At 34.4% G+C, this 12982-nt stretch overlaps 1 long non-coding RNA gene across 1 annotated transcript; it reads right to left on the bottom strand.

The window, feature by feature from the left end:
- Nucleotides 1-4210: 4210 nt before the first annotated feature.
- On the bottom strand, nucleotides 4211-5268 carry LOC117340971. Its single transcript, XR_004535525.1, has 2 exons — nucleotides 5171-5268; nucleotides 4211-4698 (listed from the first exon to the last, which is right to left on the bottom strand). It is a non-coding gene; the product is annotated as an uncharacterized LOC117340971 (long non-coding RNA).
- Between the last annotated feature and the right edge of the window lie 7714 nt (nucleotides 5269-12982).

Genomic DNA, 12982 nt, shown 5'->3' with positions numbered 1-12982 from the left:
CTAGCGTAAAGGGTGGGTCTATAAGGACTGAATAAAACACCTAGATGGGACTAAATGGGTATACTGGGGTAAATAAATATCTCATTTATCCATATATGTAAGTGTTATGTCATTCCCGATTTTATTGTATTAGGACCAAACTCTTAGCGACATGCCACATGTCAGCTGTCGGAGAATTCCACGTTTTCAAATCGTAGTGTGCCAGAGGAGGCCAATAGAAACTCTGGCTAATTCCACATATGAAACTGATCAAAAGTGGGAATAACACTAATTATGTGTTATGATACTGGTTGCATAGTCAAAAACCTGCAATATATCGTATCTTAGGGCATCCATATAATATGGGTGTTAAATGCACCGGCTGTTTCATGTCTTCACATTAATATCATGTCACTGAGTTTTTTTGTTTTTTTTTTACTCTGGCCTATTTTCTGTTTCTATCAAAAATGTGATTTCAATGATTTTTATAAAATCATAATACTTGTACATTTTATTACGTAGCGTCTTATAGAATACAACACGTTTTCATTTTGTGATGAATCAACATGATAGCCGTCATTGGTGGATAGTATCCATCTTGGCTGTCTGTCAATCAAACGCAATAGAAATGGGTACCTGGCCGTACACGAATTTCATCGGTTGGATTGACAAGTCACCTTATACAAAGCAGATGACACCGAAGTTCGTCACACCTCAGTGAGCATTGTTGCTGTCAATCAAACGCCACGGAAAGGCTTTGCGCGTATTTCATTGGTTGATAAGAATGATTGACAAGTCATTATCCGTGCACAGGTAAGATTTACAAGACAGTTACGAAATGTCTTGTTATTACTATGTATCAATCTTTTACAGATAAATATATTTGCAAATAAATGATAACTATTCTTTTAAAGTTTTGCTATCAGAAAGTTAGTTTTATCACGTTTATGACCATAACGAGTTAAATACATGTATATCAATCCATAATTTTACCATCGATCATTGAAATTGTGGAAGTTATTTAATTCATGTTACGGTGTTTGTCTTGTTGAGTACGGCAATAAGATGCATGTTAAAAGCACACGATTTTTAAATGATCTCGATTTCGATAGTGATACTTCACGTATACGAAAGTCAGTACATGGTATTACATCAACAGTTTCTTTGGTATTTTTGATAATAAACATTATATTTATTTAACATTATTTAAGAAGACAGTACGGTGGTTTTTAGAAGATAAAAAACATATTTGCTGATTTTGTCATGTGATAACAATAAAATTTCAACGTATATTTTTTTCTGAAGCGTGTGATTTAAATATTAAGCTGTTAAAGCATTTCTCTATTTTATAATCCATGTGACACAATCAAATGTTTTTTGCTAGAGATCATATATATTTATGAATATATATGAATTATATAAATTGTATTTGAAAGTTCATTGCATTATCTAAAAACATTTTCTAATAAAATATTTAACATAAAATGTGTTTGTTTTTAGTCATACATGTATATAAAACTTTAGTCATTTCAGTATATATCACAATTGGTACATATACAGAGTTAAAGTTCTTGGTGTTCAAATGCTGACGTGGTGAAACTCGGTGTTAAAGTGTACCAAGAACAAAAAAAAACGATATTCAAACATGGTATTTTTTGCAAAAACCAAAGAATGATGTCGCGAACCACATCAAAATCGGTTGGCCGAGTGCCGAGATAAAATCTATGCATTATATTCTATACAAAACCCGCTTCAAGTCATGAAGAACACTTAATTCAGAAAGTAATATATTATATTCACCATGATCTACAATAGACTAAATCTCTCACGTATGAATACCATTGTTGGAGCCTGCAACAAGCTTCTACATATACAGATTTTATACCGAGGGTATTTTACATGTCATGGTCTCATGGATAACGGACGATTACATTCTTGAGAAAGATATAATTTTTATATGATCGTTGTCAGTGAAATTAAATAAAAGTGATTCGCAACAATTATAATATAATTGATACTTTATGTACAGGTACATAGTATAGGTTCTTATTAAAACCATCATTTTCGCTCAGTTTTCTAATATATATGTAGAAAACATACAATTTAGTTCATCGTGATTAATCATAATTAATACCAAAACTTATTAACTCGCAATAATTTTCGTGTATGAATTTTTCAAATTTTATTTATTTCTTTTTTATTATATATTATCATTATATTTTTTTGTTTTTTTGTTATTGTGTCATTATTGTGAAGTGATCGAGATCATTGTGGTTTTACTTTCCATTCGTGTGTCACAAGTCATATCTTCACTTAAAACAGGACTTTAGAAGATTAGAAACATGTTCGGAGAATTACGAATTGAGTGGGTTAGTATAACCGCTAAACAATTACCAGGTGTGAAATTATGGTCCACAAGCTCTCACACCTGTCACTGCACTACAGGTGTCTGGTGTTCTAATCGGCACACGCCGATAATTCTTGTGAGTTCTCGCGTTTGGTTTCTATGTACTTCCAAAAAGTTCCGAAGGTATACTTTCACATGTTGTACGTAAATTGAGCTTGAATTTTATTAAGAATTGCGTGTTACTATAGGGAATGCATTTTTAAGTTGTTGAAATCAAACATATTATTTTTGGAATTCAGTGGGTTTCGTTTTCCTTTCAAGCGAAAAAAATGTATCTCAAAGGTTTGTCTATAGAATGATTAACCTAAGTTGCCTCATTCATAAACCCACGATGTTGAAAATTTACTCTATGAATTTTTCCGAAAATCACAAATAACGGTATCTTCAAGTGTATTTGCAACATATCTATTGCTGTTTTGGCTAATAAAAATTATATTTTATTTCACATCGTGTATGAATTGTATTTTAAACTTCTATTACTAGAAGTATTATAACCGAAATCAATATTGGTATGTAACAACCCGGTAATGCCCTCATAATAAAGGCTATATGATGTAAGTCGTTATAAACGGCCCATTATTCAAATGTCATATATGTTACAGCGACCCGTTAAAATAGAAAATTATTCAAATTTTACATGTTATATACGACCTGTTATAATAGAAAATGAGTAAGATGATACACGTTGTATTTGGCCCGTTATAATAGAAAATTAATAAGATGTTACATGTTGTATATGGCACGTTATAATAGAAAATTATATGCCCCTGGTTTCGGTAACATTTGTTATTAACTAACTCACAAATATAAGTCAAAAAGTTTATTCAGCACTTTCATTATTGTTGTCTCATTCACATTAATTGCAGGCACGTGTTCACGTTTGTTTCTATATATATTTCCTATATGACGGCTCTGATCCCGTTAAACCTCTGATGTCACAGGTCAGAGGTCACCGAAACGTAGTCAACGGCTCTGGGTTCGAGAAAAATCGCAATTACTCTAAAACTAAAGTCGCTGTGAAAGTCGGCCTTTCAGCATTTTTAGTTTCATCCTAAATCACATTTAAACTTGACATAGCAAATCGTTACGGGTACACTTTAAGACCACCACGTAATTAAGTCAATTACGCTATGAAGGCTATTTTCACTCCATTCAATTTCATCTCATCTTAAATTGTCCTTATTTGTATTAATTACGAAAGAAATGCATTAAACCTCATAATTTTATGAAAACCTAGCATGTTCAAATTAATAGAGCTGTTAACAAGAAATAATAGAAATGATATCTCAAATCTTGCTAAATATATTAAATTTGCAAGGAAGAGAAAATTAGAATGGCTTAATAACCAATAATTATGTATAGTCATATAATGTTTCTCATACATATGTTGTATTACTTTTATTAGTAGTTGAGTTGTCTGTATGTGCAATTCCAGCACAAATCTATGATAGGACATTGTTTATGATGTAAATAGTAAATTAATCGTTATATACATGTATATAATCACATATCACTATGTGTAAGGGTATATATGTATACACGTGTTGTAGTTTAAGTTTAAACATATTTTATTGATATACAGAAATGACAAAGGGATTAGTCAGCAAATTTAACCAACTTATAAACGACTTATCCCGTAAAATTAACAAAACAATGATTAATAACATAGTCACATGATGGTACAATATACAAGAATATTCAATTCAAAAATGTGATAAAGAAGAGAGTATTTTGGATTAAGTTGCTTTTGAATGATACGTGTTGTAACGCGGGACGAGCCTCAGCTTGGTTATTCCAGAAATCAACACAAGGAATCTAACACCATTTTCATATATACAAATTTATTTACATATAATCACAAAAAAAAATACCAACTCATTCACTCTCCCAATCACCCTCTCTACTATACTACATTTATTCATATATCACTGAGTCTACAGTCTCTCCACACGACAGGAATGTCGTTCACTTTTCCAAGTGCTTGTGACGATTGGTGTCACGATCAGTTCACCTCGGTAATGTCAATCACGCAAATCATTCCATGTTTCACGGTGAAACAGAACAGGAAACAAACAATAAACAGCATCCGCAGCATCCGGCAAACGGATTACAATAATGGTCCTCTACTGGCGAGGATATGTGCAGTGGATAGCAACCACTTCTCCTTCTGAACCATTAAATGGCCCTATACTTGTCTTCCTGGCAGTTGACCTCAACCTCTGGTCGGCCCTGACACTGCATCATGGAAGACCCGTTGTCTATTCAGGTTGACCCATATCAACATCTGGCGATCATGTGCCCGTCATGTGAAGCTTTATCAAAATGAAAAAAAAACACTAAACATCCATTCTTTCACACTCATAATCAACATATGTTAATAACCTAAAATGTTATCTACAGTTTACCAATACGTATTAAATTATTGTAAACTACCAATAATTATATCCTAAATGTCAATGCAATACTATACAGTAATACAAAACACTAATATCTACGGTGCGTGATGAAATTCTACATAAAACATTACGTAAATAACGAATAAGGAAAACGAGCCTTATACGACGTTCATGAGCTTCCGTAGAATTTTCTCCTGCGCGCACTCACACCAGTACACCTTTATCAAAATATCACACCTGTATTCGATTACACAAATAGTCACGCATGAATGGCACGCACCGATAACTAGATGGCTTGACATACAATAAATACACAATAAATATGGCAATAAATAACCATATTAAACAAGCAAAAACACAATTTACGAAAGATAGCAAGAATACTTACCCAAATCCGATGTCTGGGCTTCTTCCACAAATTTATCTTGCGCCATAAACACGGCGAACAGGTAAAGTTCGTGAGTGAACGAAGTGGTCACCTGGACAGTCCCACATATACTGTACCTGGGTACGCTCACACACATTCTCACGTGACCAATACCATACAAAGACATACATAAACTACAGGCGACCGTGACATATATGTATAGACGAGTGAACAGGCACACATATTCATACATGTGTGTGTATTGGATGAAGATATAGTAAATATACATACATGATGTCTACTTGGTATTTACAATCTGAAAATTTTACAAATATGACAGCAATTGTTAATGTATAAGTATTTCAATTTACTATAATAATGTCATGGTCATTCTGTACAGTACACGCTAGATATCACGTCCATTTGTCGGTATTGTATGTGGCTAAAGTGATCAATAATTTTGTTATACATTTGTACTATGAATATTAGTGTGAAGGGCCTTTTGTCCGGAGGGGCTATTGTCCTAGGGGCTACTGTCCGGGGGGGGGGGGGGGGGGGGGGGGGGGGCGGGCTTTTTGTCCGTACCTCGAATATTCATATGCCTACGGTTGAGCCGAAAGGCTTAGTATAAAGAACTTTAAACTCGTCTTCGGTATTATTAATAAGGATGTTTTAAAGAAACGATCATTTAGGGATACAAAGTGAAACATGTGCAAGGATGAGGATTTTTTTAGTGTGTCTTATTCTCCCAATATTTTTTTCTATGCATATTATTCTCGGTTTTGATTTTCCTGAAAGGTTTGACATTTTATGTTCCTAAATGGTTACTTTCCCTGCTTGATAATACCGCTGAAAAAATGACGTTTGATACCTGAAATTAGCTACAGACAATTACACAACTATCAAATTATTAGGAACATGTGTGAATTTAGTTGTGTACTCATCACCGTTTGTCAGCATGTCACCCGATCACAGCCAGGTAAGTCGTGATTTTTATCACAGTTATGTTGCAAGGTTCCTTTGAACTGCAGCCAGAAAACTTTAGATCACAGTCCTACCACAGGCGCCAACAGATTACACATACCACTGTCATATCAAAAAAAAAGTTGAAAGTAATATTTTCTATGCAAGCGCCTGTGTGCTCACATGAGGGTACGTTATAAATATAAATGAAAATATCTGAATGCGTACCACTTTTATATTGTGAATGACGATGTGGCTAGCAAGTTTTATGCCACATAATATATATGTTTTAGCAGAGACATATATATGTCTTTAGTTTTAGTAACGACATATTATGTTTATGTTCGATAACACAGTATTTTATGTAGCAAATAAATGACCACGACAATGGTACACAGATGAAGATACGGCCGGAGACAGATGTCTGCTTATTGTAATGTTCAAGTCAACAATGTGTCTGTGATTTTAATGCGTTAATTGAACGAAATATGGTAATAAATAAATAATCACATGCACCCTAATTAAATTACACTGCGGTCGGTACTGACGATCTGCGGTGTCTGATTTTTGCCGAGTCTCTACGAGTTTGCTATTGTACAGGTAACTGTCTTATGATTAAATATCTCAATCAATGTACGATAACAAGCGAATCTATATGTCTGTTTATAGCCTTTACATTAATTTCATGAACGTGCAGTGACATCAGCAAACGATTAAAACTTCGACGATGTCCTTTGTAAAAATCATCTAGACATGTCAATCACACCTGTGGCAACAAATCTGAGAGTATGTGGGCGGAGCTATAGTAGGCTGTGCCTGATTATGGTGTGTCATCAGGTAAACTGTCGACCCCACTCGATGTAAGTATCTCAACTATCTATTGTCTAATTAATTGGCTGTAAAAAAGTCTTACGCTAGGATTTATGAGAGTGTCGCCCAAAAAAGAGTATAATTTCACAATATTTAGTTTATATTTACTTAAATAATTACGGTAGCTGTTATCCCGTGTATTTGTTATTAATTATTGAGATAATACACGAACACTAATTGTTGCGATTTAAAACGTGTAATTTCATTTATTTATTTAAAAAAAAAATCCTACAGTAAGATGTGAGATACAGGTAGTAGACATGGACCAACTACAGCCTACAATCCTTCTGGATAACAACATATACTCCCCTCAGGTAAAAAAAACATAGTGGTCCGATGGGGTCATTGCGAAACAGGTATACTCTCTATTGTAATTAAAATATGTGATTGACAGGTGTTAACAGTTGGTAAAAACATTTCTATAACGGTAATTACACGGCCTGTAATTGTTCTGTGTATAGAGAATTAATCGATATCGCTTTCACTAACTTCAATTATGATTATATTACGCGATATAGAGATTTTTTTCTAGAAAATAATGTACACCATTTATAACTCATTTATAAGTATGACCGTTTAATAATAGATCATTCAGTTTGATTTCATTTGGTTTTAAACGGTAATGATTTGGAATATATGATTTCCTAGCGAATTTTCAATGATTGCGGTAAAACAAAACCACGATAATGATATAATATATCTATTATATACTCATATCCGACATTCTCTTCACAGAATGTAAATATTTTCTTCTGGAACTCCTTTGTTACCTACCAGTTCAATGGAAAATTTCAAATTACATGATCTATCATCAGGCTTCGTTGGACGTAAAATAGACTGGTCTATAAATAGAGAAAGGACGAAATAGTTCACATTGTTTGGACGTTAGGTCTTGATCGTAATGGTGACGTCTGTATTGTTAGTACGTTATTTTGTTTTGCTTCCAAAATAAAAGGGACGGGAAAGATTCCTATGTTATGCTTATAATTAATTGAAATATGTTAAAATGTATTTTATAGATTTCTTTATTACATACACCAATGTATTGTTCTCTCACAATAAAGAGAGCACATCGGACTATACATACACATCATTCTGTAGTCTATGTATTTCAAACAATATTTATTTGACAATTTCCATTTAACAATATATACAACATTTATAGTATACACACATAGATTCCAATCAGTCATGTAATCGAAAAAAAAGAGACCTCGCATAATGATTTTGCTGTGACAATTTGGCTGTTAATGAAATAATGAAGTTGATTAACTACTATATATATAGTTTGGAAAATATGAGCATGGATTTCTATATCTACCGGTAATTTGAATGCGCCCAAGTGTATGTCTATGCTATTAGCCACGCTGGAATCGTCCCTGTAAACTGCAAGTAGCATATATATCAACATAAATAATGATAGTAAGAAAACACACAACGTCTTTAAGTCCTTTATTTAAACTACGAAATGTTTAAATAATTGTAGTCTATGTATGAAACCCGCTACAAAAAGTCAGAAGAAATAATTATAAGCTATAGTATTGAGGATAAAATTTGGTTTTCTTCAAACAATTACGAAACAAAAAACATACATTATGTCCCCGCGAGGACAAGTAATGATCTTATCAATGTTTATCGTCTTCTCATCCGTCACAGGTCGTACACGTATATGGATCACTTTCTCAAACAGACATCTTACTAGCTAGATACTTCAGCTATATGTGATGACTAAATTATGCAATTAAGGACTTTGCTAGATCACGTAAAAATAAGTCCGAGATGTTTCACTAAATAACGAGCCCCTTATGTGGCCTCTCCGAGGTCATGGCATCTGAGGTCATGCACAAAGCGCCATCTATAAACAGGTCAGCTAAATCAGTAGTGACTAAATGCATAGGCCTATATACAAGTATTGAATTGCAGATCATTTAAACCACATCATTTATCAACAGCAGCAATTGAGACGTTAAGGGAGTTTCGTAGACTCACTATACGGTATCCAGATTTTTTTTTTTATTTAGTTATACCCATGATCGTCACGGAGAACCATATCACTTCGAATTCGAGTCTTACATTAGGGATAGGACACTTGCATGTAAGTCACAAAATCTACCAATCGTCTCGACTGCTAGCGGTAAAAAAAATCGGTACACGTACAACGATAAGGGTCGATAATGGTCAACTGAGAGCCACACCACAGGTAAAACCGAGGGCTGAATCATCAAGATTCGCGGCGGACAAATTGGTTTGATGTTTCGCGGAGAAACGATCACCGCGGATTTTGATGAACTCATTACCACCGGGGATCGCGATGACGCCGTTTTCATGATCCCTGATAGGGATTTAGGGTGATCAGTCGCGCTGATTGACCCCTTGAATAGAAAATCAAACGCGGGCACATGGTGACTTTGTGTGCATTCCTAAGGCCCGCACTGTAATAACAGTGGATATTTTTGTTTTCAAGAGACTTAATTTAAATTACCTCTGAGAGTGTAGGAACGCAATATGTCTGAGTTTAATTTAAAGACATTTTTGAATTAGGTACTGTAGAACAAAGAGTTTATTGATAGCCGAAATGGGGTTTGAAGTTTCGACGTCTTTGATTTGGACGGAATTGTTGGTCCTGAGGCCCGAAATTTCGGTTGTTTTGCGGAATATTGTGAAAATTAACAACCGGACTATTTGCCTCAAAATTTTGTATCTTACTTTCCAGATTGAAAATAGTTTCTTTGCTGATTGAAACTTCCTTTTTGAGACATAATATTTCATCATGGTTTTCTTTTTCCCTTTTCTCGAGATATTCGTTTAACTGTTTCAGTCTATCATTTTCAGTTTGATATAGTTGAAAACATTTTGAAAAACTTTCTTGTATATCTTCATTGTAATTTTGAATTTTGCTAATATCTAGCCTCAAGGCTTCATTTTCAGATCGAAGATTTTCAATGATGAGGTTAAGCTCTGTATTTTCCAACTTTCTTGGATTTGTTTCTTGGTTGCATTTAATTGTTTGTTCTTGAAATGGGCTTCTTTTGTTTATTTTAACGAATTCCATATCCGAAAGTTCCGAAAATGGAAATGAGCAAGCGGTTGATTTTCGGGAGATAAACTCTGACATACGTTTTGCGTCCCTGCTTTGATGAAACGTACTTTTTGACTTTTGAGATTTAAAATTTTGATTGTTTGGTTCTAATGAAGGGCGTTTTGAAAAACATACCCTTGAAAAATGTCCGAATTTGCCACACTTGAAGCACTTGACTGATTTTGCCTTAGAAGTTAATTCAACGTGCTCTTGAAAACAATGGAATACCCACTTACCACATTTAAAACATTAAGTTCTGGGCGATGATCCAGAAAATTGTGGCCTGATGGGTGACATCCTGGGTCCCTGGTGCTTTGTAATCGTTGATTGGCAAGCGTCGTCGGGTAGATGCTGTAGTTCACGTGTCCATCCTCGATTGGCCGGTACGACGGGTTTAGTCTTGGGGAATACTCTAGGGTAGTGCTGGCTTGTGGTTTCCATGGTTAACATCTTCAAGTGTTGGATGTGGCGAAGATCTTGGGTTTCCAAGTATCTTGTAGTATTTGAGGTTTCAAGGATCTTGTGCGTAACTCGTCTTACACAAATCAATGTGGCAAGTTACTCCGGGTTTTCACACCAATTTTCATACAGCGTTTTGCTGTATCTGTTTAGATTCGGACTGTTGTATGATTGGACGCATGGCAGGACACAAAACAAAGAGTTTGATTCAGTTTGTAATGATTTCTTATATTATTTGTTTCAAATAGTTTCAAATCACAATATCAACCGTTTTGCAAATTATAACTGGATAATTAAGTCCACATGTATTGGTATTCCTATAAATACAATGTATATAGCTGGCGATCCAACTTTGTAAATTAAGTAAGTCCAATGATGAAGTTCTGATCACACTTGGTAATCCGTAGTGTACGTGTTGTCCATTTGCTGGTTGGGAATCCAACTGCCGCCCGGGTCTCCGGTGTGAACATATAAAATGGAACTGACCATTGTCCAAATTGACACGTAGGAGAATATATAATTAAGATGAATGACACAAAGAGGCGTTATCACAGGTAAATAAAACTGGACATGCAAGTGAACTTTTCCTGACATAACAATAGATGATGTAATCGCCTCGGGAAGGTATTAAGGTAATAAAACATTGATAAGTGGAGAGTTCGAGTGTCATTCCTAATTGTTGGTCATCACAAAGAATTAAACATAAGCTTGGGGACAAGATTAATTATGTTCCATACAATGCATTGAAACAGATATTGGTACAGGTAAACACAGATTGAATTAGAATATAGGAACAATGAAAAAAGATCGGAAAGTTCTCTATGATATATGCACCATACAGAATCACACAAGAAACCTACCTCTTCATAAACGAAGAGGGTTTTACTCCAGGGAGACAACGTTAACCCGTACCTGGCAAACCGTCTACAGTGCAATTTTACGCTACAACTAAGAAAATAATTACAATTACCAAAAATGTACCGACGCTGGACGTTTACAAGAATATTCAATATAACTGATATGATGCAAAAGAAAACATAAAATTACATTAAACCATTTTGTCAAAGAATACAATAAGCACAAAATGGCGGGAAAGGCAAATTTAAAAAAAACATCGTCTCCAGTGATTAACCAGTTTAAATTACTTTATAAAGTAAATAATTTACAACTGGGTATAACAAGAAATATAGATAATATAAAGGCCATAACTATTACCAAAGTACTTACAATTTAAGATTTCTTATTACCCTAGGAGCACTCTGTACAATATATAGGGGATGTCCATTAGGCGGATGTCATCAAATGCAAAGAATATATAGGAGATGGCCATTAGGTGGATGTAACCAAATACAAAGAATATATATGAGATGTCCATTAGGTGGATGGCACCAAATGCAAAGAATGTATAGGAGATGTCCATTAGGTGGATGGCATCAAATACAAAGAATATATAGGAGATGGCCATTAGGTGGATGTAACCAAATACAAAGAAAATATAAGGGATGTCAATTAGGTGGATGACACCAAATACACAGAGAATATAGGGGATGGCCATTAGGTGGATGACATCAAATACAAGGGAAATATAGAGAATGGCCATTAGGTGGATGTCACCAAATACAAATAATATATAGGAGATGTCTATTAGGTGAATGCCACCAAGTAAAAATAATATATAGAGCATTTTCATTAGGTGGATGACATCAAATGCAAGGAAACTATAGAGGATGTCCATTAGGTTGATGCCACCAAATACAAAGATTATATAGGAGATGTCCGTTAGGTGGATGCCACGATAAACGGAATATAAAGGGGTTGTCTAATAAGTGGATGACATCAAATACAAAGAATTTATTGATGATGTCCATTAGGTGGATGACATTGAATACAAGGAATATATAGGGGATGTCCATTAGGTCGATGTCACCAAATATAAATTATATATAGGGGATGTCCATTAGGTGGATGACACGAAAAACAGAATATAAAGGGGTTGTCTATTAAGTGGATGTCACCAAATACAAAGATTAGATGGGGGATGCCCATTAGGTGGATGTCACCAAATACCAGAAATTTATAGGGGAAGCCATAAGATGGATGGCATGGAATATAAAGAATATATAGGGAATGTCTATTGGGTGGATGACACCAAGTAAAATAAATATAGAGGATGTCCCTTAGTTTGGATGACAACAAATACAAAGAAACTATAGTGGAAGTCCATTAGGTGGATGACACTAAAACAATCAATATATAGGGGATGTCCATTTGGCTTGTTTGTTTATGTTTTACGGCCCATCGACAACTAGGGTCATTTAGGGCCAAACAATATACTAACATGGTTTATTTTTAAAGTTAAAATCAGATAAAATTTGTCATTTTTAAAAGCATCCGTATTGTAAATTTAAATCATTATGATAAAAAAGTTGGTTAAAAATGGTAAAATATATACATGTACGAAT

The sequence above is a fragment of the Pecten maximus genome, chromosome 13 (assembly GCF_902652985.1).
Source record: "Pecten maximus chromosome 13, xPecMax1.1, whole genome shotgun sequence".
Classification (NCBI taxonomy): Eukaryota; Metazoa; Mollusca; class Bivalvia; order Pectinida; family Pectinidae; genus Pecten; species Pecten maximus.
Note: the sequence above shows the minus strand (reverse complement) of the source record. Positions and strands in the feature narration are given on the sequence as shown.